General features: G+C 34.8%; 1 protein-coding gene and 7 non-coding genes across 8 annotated transcripts in view; 7 read left to right on the plus strand and 1 right to left on the minus strand.

Annotated features, from left to right (window-relative positions):
• Positions 1–22184, minus strand: part of LOC123312727 (caspase-8) — an 81634-nt gene that overhangs the window by 28363 nt on the left and 31087 nt on the right. The window lies entirely within an intron of this gene.
• LOC123314618 lies at positions 1639–1757 on the plus strand. The gene has a single exon (XR_006537856.1). It is a non-coding gene; the product is annotated as a 5S ribosomal RNA (ribosomal RNA).
• On the plus strand, positions 4724–4842 carry LOC123314607. The gene has a single exon (XR_006537845.1). It is a non-coding gene; the product is annotated as a 5S ribosomal RNA (ribosomal RNA).
• Positions 7615–7733, plus strand: LOC123314608. The gene has a single exon (XR_006537846.1). It is a non-coding gene; the product is annotated as a 5S ribosomal RNA (ribosomal RNA).
• Positions 10505–10623, plus strand: LOC123314619. Its single transcript, XR_006537857.1, has one exon. It is a non-coding gene; the product is annotated as a 5S ribosomal RNA (ribosomal RNA).
• Positions 13590–13708, plus strand: LOC123314609. The gene has a single exon (XR_006537847.1). It is a non-coding gene; the product is annotated as a 5S ribosomal RNA (ribosomal RNA).
• Positions 16481–16599, plus strand: LOC123314610. Its single transcript, XR_006537848.1, has one exon. It is a non-coding gene; the product is annotated as a 5S ribosomal RNA (ribosomal RNA).
• On the plus strand, positions 19371–19489 carry LOC123314611. The gene has a single exon (XR_006537849.1). It is a non-coding gene; the product is annotated as a 5S ribosomal RNA (ribosomal RNA).

Consider the following 22184-nt stretch of genomic DNA (forward strand, 5'->3'; position numbering starts at 1 on the left):
CCATGTTTTACATTCTTTTTTTTAATGATAGGTATCATTAATTACATCTGCCAAATTCCTCTTTATTCAGTAGCATTTTGTGTTTACTATTAATTTGGTGATAATTCGTATTAAGTTATAAAATCGATCACTATGCCTAATTTTACCAATGAAGATTATTTAAATCTCATTCTACTTCATGGAGAATGTAATAAATTTGTAGATAGAACGATTCGACTGTTCATTGAGAGGTTTCCTGACCGACCCAGACCAACGAGAGATACCATTAACAGAACCATGACACCCATATAAATTCAATAGGGTACAGCATTTGAAGGAAACTGATTTCGTCAGGAGAACAGAGTTTTGCGAAGCTATGATGATTCGATTTCAAGAGAATGAAAACTTTTTGGACTGTATAATTTGGACAGATGAATCTAAATTCACAAAGAATGGTTCTTTCAATAGGCATAACAGTCATTATTGGGATGAAGAGAACAACCACCACTTCAGACAATGGAACTTTCAAGAGACCTGGAGTTTCAACGTTTTTTGCGCCATCAAAAATAATGCAATTCTCGATGTTCACATTTATGATGGGACTTTAACTTTAACTGGTAAGATAGAACACTACACATGTTTGCATTATTTAAAGAATGTTCTCCCTTAGGAGATAGATATTCTGACATATTGACTCAAACAATTGAGCCGCTAGTACAGAACCATAATGACTTATGGTATCAACAAGATGGCGCGCCTCCACACAATTCACTCAATGTGTCAAATATCCTCTACAGGCTATTTGAAGATCGATGGTTGGCGAACAATGGTCCACATCTTTGGCCACCACGTTCTCTCGATTTAACTCCTTTAGACTATTATGTTTGGGGTAGGATAAAAAATATTGTCTACTCAACTCCCTTGACTGATAAAGAGGACTGCATGGAACGAGTCAGAAATGCGTTCAGGTTTGTTTAGATTTTTAGATTTATAGTTTTGAAACTCAATTTGGTTTTTAAACACTTTTGCAGATCTCTTCCTCCCGATGAAATAACAAGAGCAACGCACGAAGCATTCCTGAGACGTATAAATAATTGTCTAGAAATTAACGGTCAAAACTTTGAGCATCTTCTCTAGTTATAACTGCGAGAGTTTGCCATGGTTCTCCTAACAGTAACTTGAAGTCGGTTTCAAGAAGGGGTGAAAAATCTACAGCATGGTTCAAATAACAGTTCCTGAAAATTTCATCTTTTTGGCGTGAAGGGAAAAGAAATAGCTGAAAATTCAAGATGAAAAACAGTTTTTTGTGAATAATTCAGAAAATATCCATTTTAGGGCAAGGGTGTGGTGCATACACTCACATTATTTTTTAACGTAGATTCAATATCTGCCATAAAAAAATGGGGTTCTAATTTGAAAAAATTGATTTTTCACGATTTTGTCATCCCTAACTTTGAAAGCGATTTTTTCACCCCCTGTATCATGAATCGCGATTTCGATTTTTAAAGTGGATACATCAATCTTACATCTTGAAAAATGTATACGTAATATTATACGAAACCAGCTCATCTTCGTGTTGTTATTCTTTTATAAGCCTTCCTTTATGATCTTCACAGATTGCAATAATCCTTCACATATGAAATACACACAATATTCATCGTTTACGGCCATACCACGCTGACAATGCCAGTTCTCGTCAGAACACTGAAGCCAAGCAGCGTCGGGCGCGGTTAGTACTTGGATGGGTGACCGCTTGGGAATACCGCGTGCTGTAAGCTTTTTTTTCTTTGCGCGATCGGTCAGGTTGAAAATGTTACAATTATAAATGTTCAAACATTCTTCCATTGACCGTTCACATCATAAAATTACAAATGTATATAAACATGCAATTTAATGAAGAAACATGATTTTCTTATTTTTTAAAAACTACCGGAGGAATGTTCGGAAAACTTCTCAGGAAGTAGTATCGTACCTAATTCAACCCAAATCGACGATAAAAACCATAGGTCACGCTTCATATAAGAAACTTTTTCGGACTCTGAAAATTCCACATACAGGGTCTTTCACGAGGAACCTCACCCATATTTATACGGGAAACTACCGAACGTATTTTCATGAAATTCAGCACTTATAAGTATTTCACGATGCTGATGAAATCTAAAATATTTTCAAGGCATGAGCACCTCCGGTTTTTCCGGAAATGACGTCAACTTCCGTTTTTCAAATTAGAACACCATTTTTTTATTGCAGAAATAGATTCCTTAGAAAATTTCAAGTTATTTTGATGTAACATTTTTCAGTTTCGGTTGGAAAATTCTCTCTGAGCGGGAAAATTCGAAAAAAAATCGAAAATAGAGCTCCGCTGAAACAAGAATAACTTCGAGGTTTTTGGATGGAAAATTTTCATTTTTGGGATTTTTCAAGATGTAAGATTGATGTATCCACTTTAAAAATCGAAATCGCGATTCATGATACAGGGGGTGAAAAAATCGCTTTCAAAGTTAGGGATGACAAAATCGTGAAAAATCAATTTTTTCAAATTAGAACCCCATTTTTTATGGCAGATATTGAATCTACGTTAAAAAATAATGTGAGTGTATGCATCACACCCTTGCCCTAAAGTGGATATTTTCTGAGTGACTCACAAAAAACTGTTTTTCGTCTTGAATTTTCAGCTATTTCTTTTCCCTTCACTCCAAAAAGATGAAATTTTCAGGAACTGTTACTTAAACCATGTTTTAGATTTTACTACCCTAATATGCAAGAGAAAAAAGTTACAGGTTGTTCCTAAAAAGATGGCGAATTTTGATTCGAATTTGTATCGGAAACCTCTTTATTTCAACTAATCGGCCATCGGTTTTCTCTCCAGTGATAAATAAATAATTCCTTATGAACCATATGCAAAAACTTACCATGTTTTACATTCTTTTTTTTTAATGATAGATATCATTAATTACATCTGCCAAATTCCTCTTTATTCAGTAGCATTTTGTGTTTACTATTAATTTGGTGATAATTCGTATTAAGTTATAAAATCGATCACTATGCCTAATTTTACCAATGAAGATTATTTAAATCTCATTCTACTTCATGGAGAATGTAATAAAGTTGTAGATAGAACGATTCGACTGTTCATTGAGAGGTTTCCTGACCGACCCAGACCAACGAGAGATACCATTAACAGAACCATGACAAACTTGAGAAATGTCGGATCTTTCGTTAAGAAAACTATACACAGAGAAAAAAGTGTAGTCGAAGATGAGAACAACGAAATAACAGTTCTTGCATATTTTCGTGTGAATCCTCAAAATTCTCTCAAAGATGCCAAGATTGATCTGGGATTATCTCAATCGAGTGTTTGGAGAATATTAAAAAAACATAAAATGCACCCATATAAATTCAATAGGGTACAGCATTTGAAGGAAACTGATTTCGTCAGGAGAACAGAGTTTTGCGAAGCTATGATGATTCGATTTCAAGAGAATGAAAACTTTTTGGACTGTATAATTTGGACAGATGAATCTAAATTCACAAAGAATGGTTCTTTCAATAGGCATAACAGTCATTATTGGGATGAAGAGAACAACCACCACTTCAGACAATGGAACTTTCAAGAGACCTGGAGTTTCAACGTTTTTTGCGCCATCAAAAATAATGCAATTCTCGATGTTCACATTTATGATGGGACTTTAACTTTAACTGGTAAGATAGAACACTGCACATGTTTGCATTATTTAAAGAATGTTCTCCCTTAGGAGATAGATATTCTGACATATTGACTCAAACAATTGAGCCGCTAGTACAGAACCATAATGACTTATGGTATCAACAAGATGGCGCGCCTCCACACAATTCACTCAATGTGTCAAATATCCTCTACAGGCTATTTGAAGATCGATGGTTGGCGAACAATGGTCCACATCTTTGGCCACCACGTTCTCTCGATTTAACTCCTTTAGACTATTATGTTTGGGGTAGGATAAAAAATATTATCTACTCAACTCCCTTGACTGATAAAGAGGACTGCATGGAACGAGTCAGAAATGCGTTCAGGTTTGTTTAGATTTTTAGATTTATAGTTTTGAAACTCAATTTGGTTTTTAAACACTTTTGCAGATCTCTTCCTCCCGATGAAATAACAAGAGCAACGCACGAAGCATTCCTGAGACGTATAAATAATTGTCTAGAAATTAACGGTCAAAACTTTGAGCATCTTCTCTAGTTATAACTGCGAGAGTTTGCCATGGTTCTCCTAACAGTAACTTGAAGTCGGTTTCAAGAAGGGGTGAAAAATCTACAGCATGGTTCAAATAACAGTTCCTGAAAATTTCATCTTTTTGGCGTGAAGGGAAAAGAAATAGCTGAAAATTCAAGATGAAAAACAGTTTTTTGTGAATAATTCAGAAAATATCCATTTTAGGGCAAGGGTGTGGTGCATACACTCACATTATTTTTTAACGTAGATTCAATATCTGCCATAAAAAAATGGGGTTCTAATTTGAAAAAATTGATTTTTCACGATTTTGTCATCCCTAACTTTGAAAGCGATTTTTTCACCCCCTGTATCATGAATCGCGATTTCGATTTTTAAAGTGGATACATCAATCTTACATCTTGAAAAATGTATACGTAATATTATACGAAACCAGCTCATCTTCGTGTTGTTATTCTTTTATAAGCCTTCCTTTATGATCTTCACAGATTGCAATAATCCTTCACATATGAAATACACACAATATTCATCGTTTACGGCCATACCACGCTGACAATGCCAGTTCTCGTCAGAACACTGAAGCCAAGCAACGTCGGGCGCGGTTAGTACTTGGATGGGTGACCGCTTGGGAACACCGCGTGCTGTAAGCTTTTTTTTCTTTGCGCGATCGGTCAGGTTGAAAATGTTACAATTATAAATGTTCAAACATTCTTCCATTGACCGTTCACATCATAAAATTACAAATGTATATAAACATGCAATTTTATGAAGAAACATGATTTTCTTATTTTTCAAAAACTACCGGAGGAATGTTCGGAAAACTTCTCAGGAAGTAGTATCGTACCTAATTCAACCCAAATCGACGATAAAAACCATAGGTCACACTTCATATAAGAAACTTTTTCGGACTCTGAAAATTCCACATACAGGGTCTTTCACGAGGAACCTCACCCATATTTATACGGGAAACTACCGAACGTATTTTCATGAAATTCAGCACTTATAAGTATTTCACGATGCTGATGAAATCTAAAATATTTTCAAGGCATGAGCACCTCCGGTTTTTCCGGAAATGACGTCAACTTCCGTTTTTCAAATTAGAACACCATTTTTTTATTGCAGAAATAGATTCCTTAGAAAATTTCAAGTTATTTTGATGTAACATTTTTCAGTTTTGGTTGGAAAATTCTCTCTGAGCGGGAAAATTCGAAAAAAAATCGAAAATAGAGCTCCGCTGAAACAAGAATAACTTCGAGGTTTTTGGATGGAAAATTTTCATTTTTGGGATTTTTCAAGCTGTAAGATTGATGTATCCACTTTAAAAATCGAAATCGCGATTCATGATACAGGGGGTGAAAAAATCGCTTTCAAAGTTAGGGATGACAAAATCGTGAAAAATCAATTTTTTCGAATTAGAACCCCATTTTTTATGGCAGATATTGAATCTACGTTAAAAAATAATGTGAGTGTATGCATCACACCCTTGCCCTAAAGTGGATATTTTCTGAGTTACTCACAAAAAACTGTTTTTCGTCTTGAATTTTCAGCTATTTCTTTTCCCTTCACTCCAAAAAGATGAAATTTTCAGGAACTGTTACTTAAACCATGTTTTAGATTTTACTACCTTAATATGCAAGAGAAAAAAGTTACAGGTTGTTCCTAAATAGATGGCGAATTTTGATTCGAATTTGTATCGGAAACCTCTTTATTTCAACTAATCGGCCATCCGTTTTCTCTCCAGTGATAAATAAATAATTCCTTATGAACCATATGCAAAAACTTACCATGTTTTACATTCTTTTTTTTTAATGATAGGTATCATTAATTACATCTGCCAAATTCCTCTTTATTCAGTAGCATTTTGTGTTTACTATTAATTTGGTGATAATTCGTATTAAGTTATAAAATCGATCACTATGCCTAATTTTACCAATGAAGATTATTTAAATCTCATTCTACTTCATGGAGAATGTAATAAATTTGTAGATAGAACGATTCGACTGTTCATTGAGAGGTTTCCTGACCGACCCAGACCAACGAGAGATACCATTAACAGAACCATGACACCCATATAAATTCAATAGGGTACAGCATTTGAAGGAAACTGATTTCGTCAGGAGAACAGAGTTTTGCGAAGCTATGATGATTCGATTTCAAGAGAATGAAAACTTTTTGGACTGTATAATTTGGACAGATGAATCTAAATTCACAAAGAATGGTTCTTTCAATAGGCATAACAGTCATTATTGGGATGAAGAGAACAACCACCACTTCAGACAATGGAACTTTCAAGAGACCTGGAGTTTCAATGTTTTTTGCGCCATCAAAAATAATGCAATTCTCGATGTTCACATTTATGATGGGACTTTAACTTTAACTGGTAAGATAGAACACTACACATGTTTGCATTATTTAAAGAATGTTCTCCCTTAGGAGATAGATATTCTGACATATTGACTCAAATAATTGAGCCGCTAGTACAGAACCATAATAACTTATGGTATCAACAAGATGGCGCGCCTCCACACAATTCACTCAATGTGTCAAATATCCTCTACAGGCTATTTGAAGATCGATGGTTGGCGAACAATGGTCCACATCTTTGGCCACCACGTTCTCCCGATTTAACTCCTTTAGACTATTATGTTTGGGGTAGGATAAAAAATATTATCTACTCAACTCCCTTGACTGCTAAAGAGGACTGCATAGAACGAGTCAGAAATGCGTTCAGGTTTGTTTAGATTTTTAGATTTATAGTTTTGAAACTCAATTTGGTTTTTAAACACTTTTGCAGATCTCTTCCTCCCGATGAAATAACAAGAGCAACGCACGAAGCATTCCTGAGACGTATAAATAATTGTCTAGAAATTAACGGTCAGAACTTTGAGCATCTTCTCTAGTTATAACTGCGAGAGTTTGCCATGGTTCTCCTAACAGTAACTTGAAGTCGGTTTCAAGAAGGGGTGAAAAATCTACAGCATGGTTCAAATAACAGTTCCTGAAAATTTCATCTTTTTGGCGTGAAGGGAAAAGAAATAGCTGAAAATTCAAGATGAAAAACAGTTTTTTGTGAATAATTCAGAAAATATCCATTTTAGGGCAAGGGTGTGGTGCATACACTCACATTATTTTTTAACGTAGATTCAATATCTGCCATAAAAAAATGGGGTTCTAATTTGAAAAAATTGATTTTTCACGATTTAGTCATCCCTAACTTTGAAAGCGATTTTTTCACCCCCTGTATCATGAATCGCGATTTCGATTTTTAAAGTGGATACATCAATCTTACATCTTGAAAAATGTATACGTAATATTATACGAAACCAGCTCATCTTCGTGTTGTTATTCTTTTATAAGCCTTCCTTTATGATCTTCACAGATTGCAATAATCCTTCACATATGAAATACACACAATATTCATCGTTTACGGCCATACCACGCTGACAATGCCAGTTCTCGTCAGAACACTGAAGCCAAGCAACGTCGGGCGCGGTTAGTACTTGGATGGGTGACCGCTTGGGAACACCGCGTGCTGTAAGCTTTTTTTTCTTTGCGCGATCGGTCAGGTTGAAAATGTTACAATTATAAATGTTCAAACATTCTTCCATTGACCGTTCACATCATAAAATTACAAATGTATATAAACATGCAATTTTATGAAGAAACATGATTTTCTTATTTTTCAAAAACTACCGGAGGAATGTTCGGAAAACTTCTCAGGAAGTAGTATCGTACCTAATTCAACCCAAATCGACGATAAAAACCATAGGTCACACTTCATATAAGAAACTTTTTCGAACTCTGAAAATTCCACATACAGGGTCTTTCACGAGGAACCTCACCCATATTTATACGGGAAACTACCGAACGTATTTTCATGAAATTCAGCACTTATAAGTATTTCACGATGCTGATGAAATCTAAAATATTTTCAAGGCATGAGCACCTCCGGTTTTTCCGGAAATGACGTCAACTTCCGTTTTTCAAATTAGAACACCATTTTTTTATTGCAGAAATAGATTCCTTAGAAAATTTCAAGTTATTTTGATGTAACATTTTTCAGTTTTGGTTGGAAAATTCTCTCTGAGCGGGAAAATTCGAAAAAAAATCGAAAATAGAGCTCCGCTGAAACAAGAATAACTTCGAGGTTTTTGGATGGAAAATTTTCATTTTTGGGATTTTTCAAGCTGTAAGATTGATGTATCCACTTTAAAAATCGAAATCGCGATTCATGATACAGGGGGTGAAAAAATCGCTTTCAAAGTTAGGGATGACAAAATCGTGAAAAATCAATTTTTTCGAATTAGAACCCCATTTTTTATGGCAGATATTGAATCTACGTTAAAAAATAATGTGAGTGTATGCATCACACCCTTGCCCTAAAGTGGATATTTTCTGAGTTACTCACAAAAAACTGTTTTTCGTCTTGAATTTTCAGCTATTTCTTTTCCCTTCACTCCAAAAAGATGAAATTTTCAGGAACTGTTACTTAAACCATGTTTTAGATTTTACTACCTTAATATGCAAGAGAAAAAAGTTACAGGTTGTTCCTAAATAGATGGCGAATTTTGATTCGAATTTGTATCGGAAACCTCTTTATTTCAACTAATCGGCCATCCGTTTTCTCTCCAGTGATAAATAAATAATTCCTTATGAACCATATGCAAAAACTTACCATGTTTTACATTCTTTTTTTTAATGATAGGTATCATTAATTACATCTGCCAAATTCCTCTTTATTCAGTAGCATTTTGTGTTTACTATTAATTTGGTGATAATTCGTATTAAGTTATAAAATCGATCACTATGCCTAATTTTACCAATGAAGATTATTTAAATCTCATTCTACTTCATGGAGAATGTAATAAATTTGTAGATAGAACGATTCGACTGTTCATTGAGAGGTTTCCTGACCGACCCAGACCAACGAGAGATACCATTAACAGAACCATGACACCCATATAAATTCAATAGGGTACAGCATTTGAAGGAAACTGATTTCGTCAGGAGAACAGAGTTTTGCGAAGCTATGATGATTCGATTTCAAGAGAATGAAAACTTTTTGGACTGTATAATTTGGACAGATGAATCTAAATTCACAAAGAATGGTTCTTTCAATAGGCATAACAGTCATTATTGGGATGAAGAGAACAACCACCACTTCAGACAATGGAACTTTCAAGAGACCTGGAGTTTCAACGTTTTTTGCGCCATCAAAAATAATGCAATTCTCGATGTTCACATTTATGATGGGACTTTAACTTTAACTGGTAAGATAGAACACTACACATGTTTGCATTATTTAAAGAATGTTCTCCCTTAGGAGATAGATATTCTGACATATTGACTCAAACAATTGAGCCGCTAGTACAGAACCATAATGACTTATGGTATCAACAAGATGGCGCGCCTCCACACAATTCACTCAATGTGTCAAATATCCTCTACAGGCTATTTGAAGATCGATGGTTGGCGAACAATGGTCCACATCTTTGGCCACCACGTTCTCTCGATTTAACTCCTTTAGACTATTATGTTTGGGGTAGGATAAAAAATATTGTCTACTCAACTCCCTTGACTGATAAAGAGGACTGCATGGAACGAGTCAGAAATGCGTTCAGGTTTGTTTAGATTTTTAGATTTATAGTTTTGAAACTCAATTTGGTTTTTAAACACTTTTGCAGATCTCTTCCTCCCGATGAAATAACAAGAGCAACGCACGAAGCATTCCTGAGACGTATAAATAATTGTCTAGAAATTAACGGTCAAAACTTTGAGCATCTTCTCTAGTTATAACTGCGAGAGTTTGCCATGGTTCTCCTAACAGTAACTTGAAGTCGGTTTCAAGAAGGGGTGAAAAATCTACAGCATGGTTCAAATAACAGTTCCTGAAAATTTCATCTTTTTGGCGTGAAGGGAAAAGAAATAGCTGAAAATTCAAGATGAAAAACAGTTTTTTGTGAATAATTCAGAAAATATCCATTTTAGGGCAAGGGTGTGGTGCATACACTCACATTATTTTTTAACGTAGATTCAATATCTGCCATAAAAAAATGGGGTTCTAATTTGAAAAAATTGATTTTTCACGATTTTGTCATCCCTAACTTTGAAAGCGATTTTTTCACCCCCTGTATCATGAATCGCGATTTCGATTTTTAAAGTGGATACATCAATCTTACATCTTGAAAAATGTATACGTAATATTATACGAAACCAGCTCATCTTCGTGTTGTTATTCTTTTATAAGCCTTCCTTTATGATCTTCACAGATTGCAATAATCCTTCACATATGAAATACACACAATATTCATCGTTTACGGCCATACCACGCTGACAATGCCAGTTCTCGTCAGAACACTGAAGCCAAGCAGCGTCGGGCGCGGTTAGTACTTGGATGGGTGACCGCTTGGGAATACCGCGTGCTGTAAGCTTTTTTTTCTTTGCGCGATCGGTCAGGTTGAAAATGTTACAATTATAAATGTTCAAACATTCTTCCATTGACCGTTCACATCATAAAATTACAAATGTATATAAACATGCAATTTAATGAAGAAACATGATTTTCTTATTTTTTAAAAACTACCGGAGGAATGTTCGGAAAACTTCTCAGGAAGTAGTATCGTACCTAATTCAACCCAAATCGACGATAAAAACCATAGGTCACGCTTCATATAAGAAACTTTTTCGGACTCTGAAAATTCCACATACAGGGTCTTTCACGAGGAACCTCACCCATATTTATACGGGAAACTACCGAACGTATTTTCATGAAATTCAGCACTTATAAGTATTTCACGATGCTGATGAAATCTAAAATATTTTCAAGGCATGAGCACCTCCGGTTTTTCCGGAAATGACGTCAACTTCCGTTTTTCAAATTAGAACACCATTTTTTTATTGCAGAAATAGATTCCTTAGAAAATTTCAAGTTATTTTGATGTAACATTTTTCAGTTTCGGTTGGAAAATTCTCTCTGAGCGGGAAAATTCGAAAAAAAATCGAAAATAGAGCTCCGCTGAAACAAGAATAACTTCGAGGTTTTTGGATGGAAAATTTTCATTTTTGGGATTTTTCAAGATGTAAGATTGATGTATCCACTTTAAAAATCGAAATCGCGATTCATGATACAGGGGGTGAAAAAATCGCTTTCAAAGTTAGGGATGACAAAATCGTGAAAAATCAATTTTTTCAAATTAGAACCCCATTTTTTATGGCAGATATTGAATCTACGTTAAAAAATAATGTGAGTGTATGCATCACACCCTTGCCCTAAAGTGGATATTTTCTGAGTGACTCACAAAAAACTGTTTTTCGTCTTGAATTTTCAGCTATTTCTTTTCCCTTCACTCCAAAAAGATGAAATTTTCAGGAACTGTTACTTAAACCATGTTTTAGATTTTACTACCCTAATATGCAAGAGAAAAAAGTTACAGGTTGTTCCTAAAAAGATGGCGAATTTTGATTCGAATTTGTATCGGAAACCTCTTTATTTCAACTAATCGGCCATCGGTTTTCTCTCCAGTGATAAATAAATAATTCCTTATGAACCATATGCAAAAACTTACCATGTTTTACATTCTTTTTTTTTAATGATAGATATCATTAATTACATCTGCCAAATTCCTCTTTATTCAGTAGCATTTTGTGTTTACTATTAATTTGGTGATAATTCGTATTAAGTTATAAAATCGATCACTATGCCTAATTTTACCAATGAAGATTATTTAAATCTCATTCTACTTCATGGAGAATGTAATAAAGTTGTAGATAGAACGATTCGACTGTTCATTGAGAGGTTTCCTGACCGACCCAGACCAACGAGAGATACCATTAACAGAACCATGACAAACTTGAGAAATGTCGGATCTTTCGTTAAGAAAACTATACACAGAGAAAAAAGTGTAGTCGAAGATGAGAACAACGAAATAACAGTTCTTGCATATTTTCGTGTGAATCCTCAAAATTCTCTCAAAGATGCCAAGATTGATCTGGGATTATCTCAATCGAGTGTTTGGAGAATATTAAAAAAACATAAAATGCACCCATATAAATTCAATAGGGTACAGCATTTGAAGGAAACTGATTTCGTCAGGAGAACAGAGTTTTGCGAAGCTATGATGATTCGATTTCAAGAGAATGAAAACTTTTTGGACTGTATAATTTGGACAGATGAATCTAAATTCACAAAGAATGGTTCTTTCAATAGGCATAACAGTCATTATTGGGATGAAGAGAACAACCACCACTTCAGACAATGGAACTTTCAAGAGACCTGGAGTTTCAACGTTTTTTGCGCCATCAAAAATAATGCAATTCTCGATGTTCACATTTATGATGGGACTTTAACTTTAACTGGTAAGATAGAACACTGCACATGTTTGCATTATTTAAAGAATGTTCTCCCTTAGGAGATAGATATTCTGACATATTGACTCAAACAATTGAGCCGCTAGTACAGAACCATAATGACTTATGGTATCAACAAGATGGCGCGCCTCCACACAATTCACTCAATGTGTCAAATATCCTCTACAGGCTATTTGAAGATCGATGGTTGGCGAACAATGGTCCACATCTTTGGCCACCACGTTCTCTCGATTTAACTCCTTTAGACTATTATGTTTGGGGTAGGATAAAAAATATTATCTACTCAACTCCCTTGACTGATAAAGAGGACTGCATGGAACGAGTCAGAAATGCGTTCAGGTTTGTTTAGATTTTTAGATTTATAGTTTTGAAACTCAATTTGGTTTTTAAACACTTTTGCAGATCTCTTCCTCCCGATGAAATAACAAGAGCAACGCACGAAGCATTCCTGAGACGTATAAATAATTGTCTAGAAATTAACGGTCAAAACTTTGAGCATCTTCTCTAGTTATAACTGCGAGAGTTTGCCATGGTTCTCCTAACAGTAACTTGAAGTCGGTTTCAAGAAGGGGTGAAAAATCTACAGCATGGTTCAAATAACAGTTCCTGAAAATTTCATCTTTTTGGCGTGAAGGGAAAAGAAATAGCTGAAAATTCAAGATGAAAAACAGTTTTTTGTGAATAATTCAGAAAATATCCATTTTAGGGCAAGGGTGTGGTGCATACACTCACATTATTTTTTAACGTAGATTCAATATCTGCCATAAAAAAATGGGGTTCTAATTTGAAAAAATTGATTTTTCACGATTTAGTCATCCCTAACTTTGAAAGCGATTTTTTCACCCCCTGTATCATGAATCGCGATTTCGATTTTTAAAGTGGATACATCAATCTTACATCTTGAAAAATGTATACGTAATATTATACGAAACCAGCTCATCTTCGTGTTGTTATTCTTTTATAAGCCTTCCTTTATGATCTTCACAGATTGCAATAATCCTTCACATATGAAATACACACAATATTCATCGTTTACGGCCATACCACGCTGACAATGCCAGTTCTCGTCAGAACACTGAAGCCAAGCAACGTCGGGCGCGGTTAGTACTTGGATGGGTGACCGCTTGGGAACACCGCGTGCTGTAAGCTTTTTTTTCTTTGCGCGATCGGTCAGGTTGAAAATGTTACAATTATAAATGTTCAAACATTCTTCCATTGACCGTTCACATCATAAAATTACAAATGTATATAAACATGCAATTTTATGAAGAAACATGATTTTCTTATTTTTCAAAAACTACCGGAGGAATGTTCGGAAAACTTCTCAGGAAGTAGTATCGTACCTAATTCAACCCAAATCGACGATAAAAACCATAGGTCACACTTCATATAAGAAACTTTTTCGGACTCTGAAAATTCCACATACAGGGTCTTTCACGAGGAACCTCACCCATATTTATACGGGAAACTACCGAACGTATTTTCATGAAATTCAGCACTTATAAGTATTTCACGATGCTGATGAAATCTAAAATATTTTCAAGGCATGAGCACCTCCGGTTTTTCCGGAAATGACGTCAACTTCCGTTTTTCAAATTAGAACACCATTTTTTTATTGCAGAAATAGATTCCTTAGAAAATTTCAAGTTATTTTGATGTAACATTTTTCAGTTTTGGTTGGAAAATTCTCTCTGAGCGGGAAAATTCGAAAAAAAATCGAAAATAGAGCTCCGCTGAAACAAGAATAACTTCGAGGTTTTTGGATGGAAAATTTTCATTTTTGGGATTTTTCAAGCTGTAAGATTGATGTATCCACTTTAAAAATCGAAATCGCGATTCATGATACAGGGGGTGAAAAAATCGCTTTCAAAGTTAGGGATGACAAAATCGTGAAAAATCAATTTTTTCGAATTAGAACCCCATTTTTTATGGCAGATATTGAATCTACGTTAAAAAATAATGTGAGTGTATGCATCACACCCTTGCCCTAAAGTGGATATTTTCTGAGTTACTCACAAAAAACTGTTTTTCGTCTTGAATTTTCAGCTATTTCTTTTCCCTTCACTCCAAAAAGATGAAATTTTCAGGAACTGTTACTTAAACCATGTTTTAGATTTTACTACCTTAATATGCAAGAGAAAAAAGTTACAGGTTGTTCCTAAATAGATGGCGAATTTTGATTCGAATTTGTATCGGAAACCTCTTTATTTCAACTAATCGGCCATCCGTTTTCTCTCCAGTGATAAATAAATAATTCCTTATGAACCATATGCAAAAACTTACCATGTTTTACATTCTTTTTTTTTAATGATAGGTATCATTAATTACATCTGCCAAATTCCTCTTTATTCAGTAGCATTTTGTGTTTACTATTAATTTGGTGATAATTCGTATTAAGTTATAAAATCGATCACTATGCCTAATTTTACCAATGAAGATTATTTAAATCTCATTCTACTTCATGGAGAATGTAATAAATTTGTAGATAGAACGATTCGACTGTTCATTGAGAGGTTTCCTGACCGACCCAGACCAACGAGAGATACCATTAACAGAACCATGACACCCATATAAATTCAATAGGGTACAGCATTTGAAGGAAACTGATTTCGTCAGGAGAACAGAGTTTTGCGAAGCTATGATGATTCGATTTCAAGAGAATGAAAACTTTTTGGACTGTATAATTTGGACAGATGAATCTAAATTCACAAAGAATGGTTCTTTCAATAGGCATAACAGTCATTATTGGGATGAAGAGAACAACCACCACTTCAGACAATGGAACTTTCAAGAGACCTGGAGTTTCAATGTTTTTTGCGCCATCAAAAATAATGCAATTCTCGATGTTCACATTTATGATGGGACTTTAACTTTAACTGGTAAGATAGAACACTACACATGTTTGCATTATTTAAAGAATGTTCTCCCTTAGGAGATAGATATTCTGACATATTGACTCAAATAATTGAGCCGCTAGTACAGAACCATAATAACTTATGGTATCAACAAGATGGCGCGCCTCCACACAATTCACTCAATGTGTCAAATATCCTCTACAGGCTATTTGAAGATCGATGGTTGGCGAACAATGGTCCACATCTTTGGCCACCACGTTCTCCCGATTTAACTCCTTTAGACTATTATGTTTGGGGTAGGATAAAAAATATTATCTACTCAACTCCCTTGACTGCTAAAGAGGACTGCATAGAACGAGTCAGAAATGCGTTCAGGTTTGTTTAGATTTTTAGATTTATAGTTTTGAAACTCAATTTGGTTTTTAAACACTTTTGCAGATCTCTTCCTCCCGATGAAATAACAAGAGCAACGCACGAAGCATTCCTGAGACGTATAAATAATTGTCTAGAAATTAACGGTCAAAACTTTGAGCATCTTCTCTAGTTATAACTGCGAGAGTTTGCCATGGTTCTCCTAACAGTAACTTGAAGTCGGTTTCAAGAAGGGGTGAAAAATCTACAGCATGGTTCAAATAACAGTTCCTGAAAATTTCATCTTTTTGGCGTGAAGGGAAAAGAAATAGCTGAAAATTCAAGATGAAAAACAGTTTTTTGTGAATAATTCAGAAAATATCCATTTTAGGGCAAGGGTGTGGTGCATACACTCACATTATTTTTTAACGTAGATTCAATATCTGCCATAAAAAAATGGGGTTCTAATTTGAAAAAATTGATTTTTCACGATTTAGTCATCCCTAACTTTGAAAGCGATTTTTTCACCCCCTGTATCATGAATCGCGATTTCGATTTTTAAAGTGGATACATCAATCTTACATCTTGAAAAATGTATACGTAATATTATACGAAACCAGCTCATCTTCGTGTTGTTATTCTTTTATAAGCCTTCCTTTATGATCTTCACAGATTGCAATAATCCTTCACATATGAAATACACACAATATTCATCGTTTACGGCCATACCACGCTGACAATGCCAGTTCTCGTCAGAACACTGAAGCCAAGCAACGTCGGGCGCGGTTAGTACTTGGATGGGTGACCGCTTGGGAACACCGCGTGCTGTAAGCTTTTTTTTCTTTGCGCGATCGGTCAGGTTGAAAATGTTACAATTATAAATGTTCAAACATTCTTCCATTGACCGTTCACATCATAAAATTACAAATGTATATAAACATGCAATTTTATGAAGAAACATGATTTTCTTATTTTTCAAAAACTACCGGAGGAATGTTCGGAAAACTTCTCAGGAAGTAGTATCGTACCTAATTCAACCCAAATCGACGATAAAAACCATAGGTCACACTTCATATAAGAAACTTTTTCGGACTCTGAAAATTCCACATACAGGGTCTTTCACGAGGAACCTCACCCATATTTATACGGGAAACTACCGAACGTATTTTCATGAAATTCAGCACTTATAAGTATTTCACGATGCTGATGAAATCTAAAATATTTTCAAGGCATGAGCACCTCCGGTTTTTCCGGAAATGACGTCAACTTCCGTTTTTCAAATTAGAACACCATTTTTTTATTGCAGAAATAGATTCCTTAGAAAATTTCAAGTTATTTTGATGTAACATTTTTCAGTTTTGGTTGGAAAATTCTCTCTGAGCGGGAAAATTCGAAAAAAAATCGAAAATAGAGCTCCGCTGAAACAAGAATAACTTCGAGGTTTTTGGATGGAAAATTTTCATTTTTGGGATTTTTCAAGCTGTAAGATTGATGTATCCACTTTAAAAATCGAAATCGCGATTCATGATACAGGGGGTGAAAAAATCGCTTTCAAAGTTAGGGATGACAAAATCGTGAAAAATCAATTTTTTCGAATTAGAACCCCATTTTTTATGGCAGATATTGAATCTACGTTAAAAAATAATGTGAGTGTATGCATCACACCCTTGCCCTAAAGTGGATATTTTCTGAGTTACTCACAAAAAACTGTTTTTCGTCTTGAATTTTCAGCTATTTCTTTTCCCTTCACTCCAAAAAGATGAAATTTTCAGGAACTGTTACTTAAACCATGTTTTAGATTTTACTACCTTAATATGCAAGAGAAAAAAGTTACAGGTTGTTCCTAAATAGATGGCGAATTTTGATTCGAATTTGTATCGGAAACCTCTTTATTTCAACTAATCGGCCATCCGTTTTCTCTCCAGTGATAAATAAATAATTCCTTATGAACCATATGCAAAAACTTACCATGTTTTACATTCTTTTTTTTAATGATAGGTATCATTAATTACATCTGCCAAATTCCTCTTTATTCAGTAGCATTTTGTGTTTACTATTAATTTGGTGATAATTCGTATTAAGTTATAAAATCGATCACTATGCCTAATTTTACCAATGAAGATTATTTAAATCTCATTCTACTTCATGGAGAATGTAATAAATTTGTAGATAGAACGATTCGACTGTTCATTGAGAGGTTTCCTGACCGACCCAGACCAACGAGAGATACCATTAACAGAACCATGACACCCATATAAATTCAATAGGGTACAGCATTTGAAGGAAACTGATTTCGTCAGGAGAACAGAGTTTTGCGAAGCTATGATGATTCGATTTCAAGAGAATGAAAACTTTTTGGACTGTATAATTTGGACAGATGAATCTAAATTCACAAAGAATGGTTCTTTCAATAGGCATAACAGTCATTATTGGGATGAAGAGAACAACCACCACTTCAGACAATGGAACTTTCAAGAGACCTGGAGTTTCAATGTTTTTTGCGCCATCAAAAATAATGCAATTCTCGATGTTCACATTTATGATGGGACTTTAACTTTAACTGGTAAGATAGAACACTACACATGTTTGCATTATTTAAAGAATGTTCTCCCTTAGGAGATAGATATTCTGACATATTGACTCAAATAATTGAGCCGCTAGTACAGAACCATAATAACTTATGGTATCAACAAGATGGCGCGCCTCCACACAATTCACTCAATGTGTCAAATATCCTCTACAGGCTATTTGAAGATCGATGGTTGGCGAACAATGGTCCACATCTTTGGCCACCACGTTCTCCCGATTTAACTCCTTTAGACTATTATGTTTGGGGTAGGATAAAAAATATTATCTACTCAACTCCCTTGACTGCTAAAGAGGACTGCATAGAACGAGTCAGAAATGCGTTCAGGTTTGTTTAGATTTTTAGATTTATAGTTTTGAAACTCAATTTGGTTTTTAAACACTTTTGCAGATCTCTTCCTCCCGATGAAATAACAAGAGCAACGCACGAAGCATTCCTGAGACGTATAAATAATTGTCTAGAAATTAACGGTCAAAACTTTGAGCATCTTCTCTAGTTATAACTGCGAGAGTTTGCCATGGTTCTCCTAACAGTAACTTGAAGTCGGTTTCAAGAAGGGGTGAAAAATCTACAGCATGGTTCAAATAACAGTTCCTGAAAATTTCATCTTTTTGGCGTGAAGGGAAAAGAAATAGCTGAAAATTCAAGATGAAAAACAGTTTTTTGTGAATAATTCAGAAAATATCCATTTTAGGGCAAGGGTGTGGTGCATACACTCACATTATTTTTTAACGTAGATTCAATATCTGCCATAAAAAAATGGGGTTCTAATTTGAAAAAATTGATTTTTCACGATTTTGTCATCCCTAACTTTGAAAGCGATTTTTTCACCCCCTGTATCATGAATCGCGATTTCGATTTTTAAAGTGGATACATCAATCTTACATCTTGAAAAATGTATACGTAATATTATACGAAACCAGCTCATCTTCGTGTTGTTATTCTTTTATAAGCCTTCCTTTATGATCTTCACAGATTGCAATAATCCTTCACATATGAAATACACACAATATTCATCGTTTACGGCCATACCACGCTGACAATGCCAGTTCTCGTCAGAACACTGAAGCCAAGCAACGTCGGGCGCGGTTAGTACTTGGATGGGTGACCGCTTGGGAACACCGCGTGCTGTAAGCTTTTTTTTCTTTGCGCGATCGGTCAGGTTGAAAATGTTACAATTATAAATGTTCAAACATTCTTCCATTGACCGTTCACATCATAAAATTACAAATGTATATAAACATGCAATTTTATGAAGAAACATGATTTTCTTATTTTTCAAAAACTACCGGAGGAATGTTCGGAAAACTTCTCAGGAAGTAGTATCGTACCTAATTCAACCCAAATCGACGATAAAAACCATAGGTCACACTTCATATAAGAAACTTTTTCGGACTCTGAAAATTCCACATACAGGGTCTTTCACGAGGAACCTCACCCATATTTATACGGGAAACTACCGAACGTATTTTCATGAAATTCAGCACTTATAAGTATTTCACGATGCTGATGAAATCTAAAATATTTTCAAGGCATGAGCACCTCCGGTTTTTCCGGAAATGACGTCAACTTCCGTTTTTCAAATTAGAACACCATTTTTTTATTGCAGAAATAGATTCCTTAGAAAATTTCAAGTTATTTTGATGTAACATTTTTCAGTTTTGGTTGGAAAATTCTCTCTGAGCGGGAAAATTCGAAAAAAAATCGAAAATAGAGCTCCGCTGAAACAAGAATAACTTCGAGGTTTTTGGATGGAAAATTTTCATTTTTGGGATTTTTCAAGCTGTAAGATTGATGTATCCACTTTAAAAATCGAAATCGCGATTCATGATACAGGGGGTGAAAAAATCGCTTTCAAAGTTAGGGATGACAAAATCGTGAAAAATCAATTTTTTCGAATTAGAACCCCATTTTTTATGGCAGATATTGAATCTACGTTAAAAAATAATGTGAGTGTATGCATCACACCCTTGCCCTAAAGTGGATATTTTCTGAGTTACTCACAAAAAACTGTTTTTCGTCTTGAATTTTCAGCTATTTCTTTTCCCTTCACTCCAAAAAGATGAAATTTTCAGGAACTGTTACTTAAACCATGTTTTAGATTTTACTACCTTAATATGCAAGAGAAAAAAGTTACAGGTTGTTCCTAAATAGATGGCGAATTTTGATTCGAATTTGTATCGGAAACCTCTTTATTTCAACTAATCGGCCATCCGTTTTCTCTCCAGTGATAAATAAATAATTCCTTATGAACCATATGCAAAAACTTACCATGTTTTACATTCTTTTTTTTAATGATAGGTATCATTAATTACATCTGCCAAATTCCTCTTTATTCAGTAGCATTTTGTGTTTACTATTAATTTGGTGATAATTCGTATTAAGTTATAAAATCGATCACTATGCCTAATTTTACCAATGAAGATTATTTAAATCTCATTCTACTTCATGGAGAATGTAATAAATTTGTAGATAGAACGATTCGACTGTTCATTGAGAGGTTTCCTGACCGACCCAGACCAACGAGAGATACCATTAACAGAACCATGACACCCATATAAATTCAATAGGGTACAGCATTTGAAGGAAACTGATTTCGTCAGGAGAACAGAGTTTTGCGAAGCTATGATGATTCGATTTCAAGAGAATGAAAACTTTTTGGACTGTATAATTTGGACAGATGAATCTAAATTCACAAAGAATGGTTCTTTCAATAGGCATAACAGTCATTATTGGGATGAAGAGAACAACCACCACTTCAGACAATGGAACTTTCAAGAGACCTGGAGTTTCAATGTTTTTTGCGCCATCAAAAATAATGCAATTCTCGATGTTCACATTTATGATGGGACTTTAACTTTAACTGGTAAGATAGAACACTACACATGTTTGCATTATTTAAAGAATGTTCTCCCTTAGGAGATAGATATTCTGACATATTGACTCAAATAATTGAGCCGCTAGTACAGAACCATAATAACTTATGGTATCAACAAGATGGCGCGCCTCCACACAATTCACTCAATGTGTCAAATATCCTCTACAGGCTATTTGAAGATCGATGGTTGGCGAACAATGGTCCACATCTTTGGCCACCACGTTCTCCCGATTTAACTCCTTTAGACTATTATGTTTGGGGTAGGATAAAAAATATTATCTACTCAACTCCCTTGACTGCTAAAGAGGACTGCATAGAACGAGTCAGAAATGCGTTCAGGTTTGTTTAGATTTTTAGATTTATAGTTTTGAAACTCAATTTGGTTTTTAAACACTTTTGCAGATCTCTTCCTCCCGATGAAATAACAAGAGCAACGCACGAAGCATTCCTGAGACGTATAAATAATTGTCTAGAAATTAACGGTCAAAACTTTGAGCATCTTCTCTAGTTATAACTGCGAGAGTTTGCCATGGTTCTCCTAACAGTAACTTGAAGTCGGTTTCAAGAAGGGGTGAAAAATCTACAGCATGGTTCAAATAACAGTTCCTGAAAATTTCATCTTTTTGGCGTGAAGGGAAAAGAAATAGCTGAAAATTCAAGATGAAAAACAGTTTTTTGTGAATAATTCAGAAAATATCCATTTTAGGGCAAGGGTGTGGTGCATACACTCACATTATTTTTTAACGTAGATTCAATATCTGCCATAAAAAAATGGGGTTCTAATTTGAAAAAATTGATTTTTCACGATTTTGTCATCCCTAACTTTGAAAGCGATTTTTTCACCCCCTGTATCATGAATCGCGATTTCGATTTTTAAAGTGGATACATCAATCTTACATCTTGAAAAATGTATACGTAATATTATACGAAACCAGCTCATCTTCGTGTTGTTAT

This window comes from Coccinella septempunctata, chromosome 5 (assembly GCF_907165205.1).
Source record: "Coccinella septempunctata chromosome 5, icCocSept1.1, whole genome shotgun sequence".
NCBI classification, from domain to species: domain Eukaryota; kingdom Metazoa; phylum Arthropoda; class Insecta; order Coleoptera; family Coccinellidae; genus Coccinella; species Coccinella septempunctata.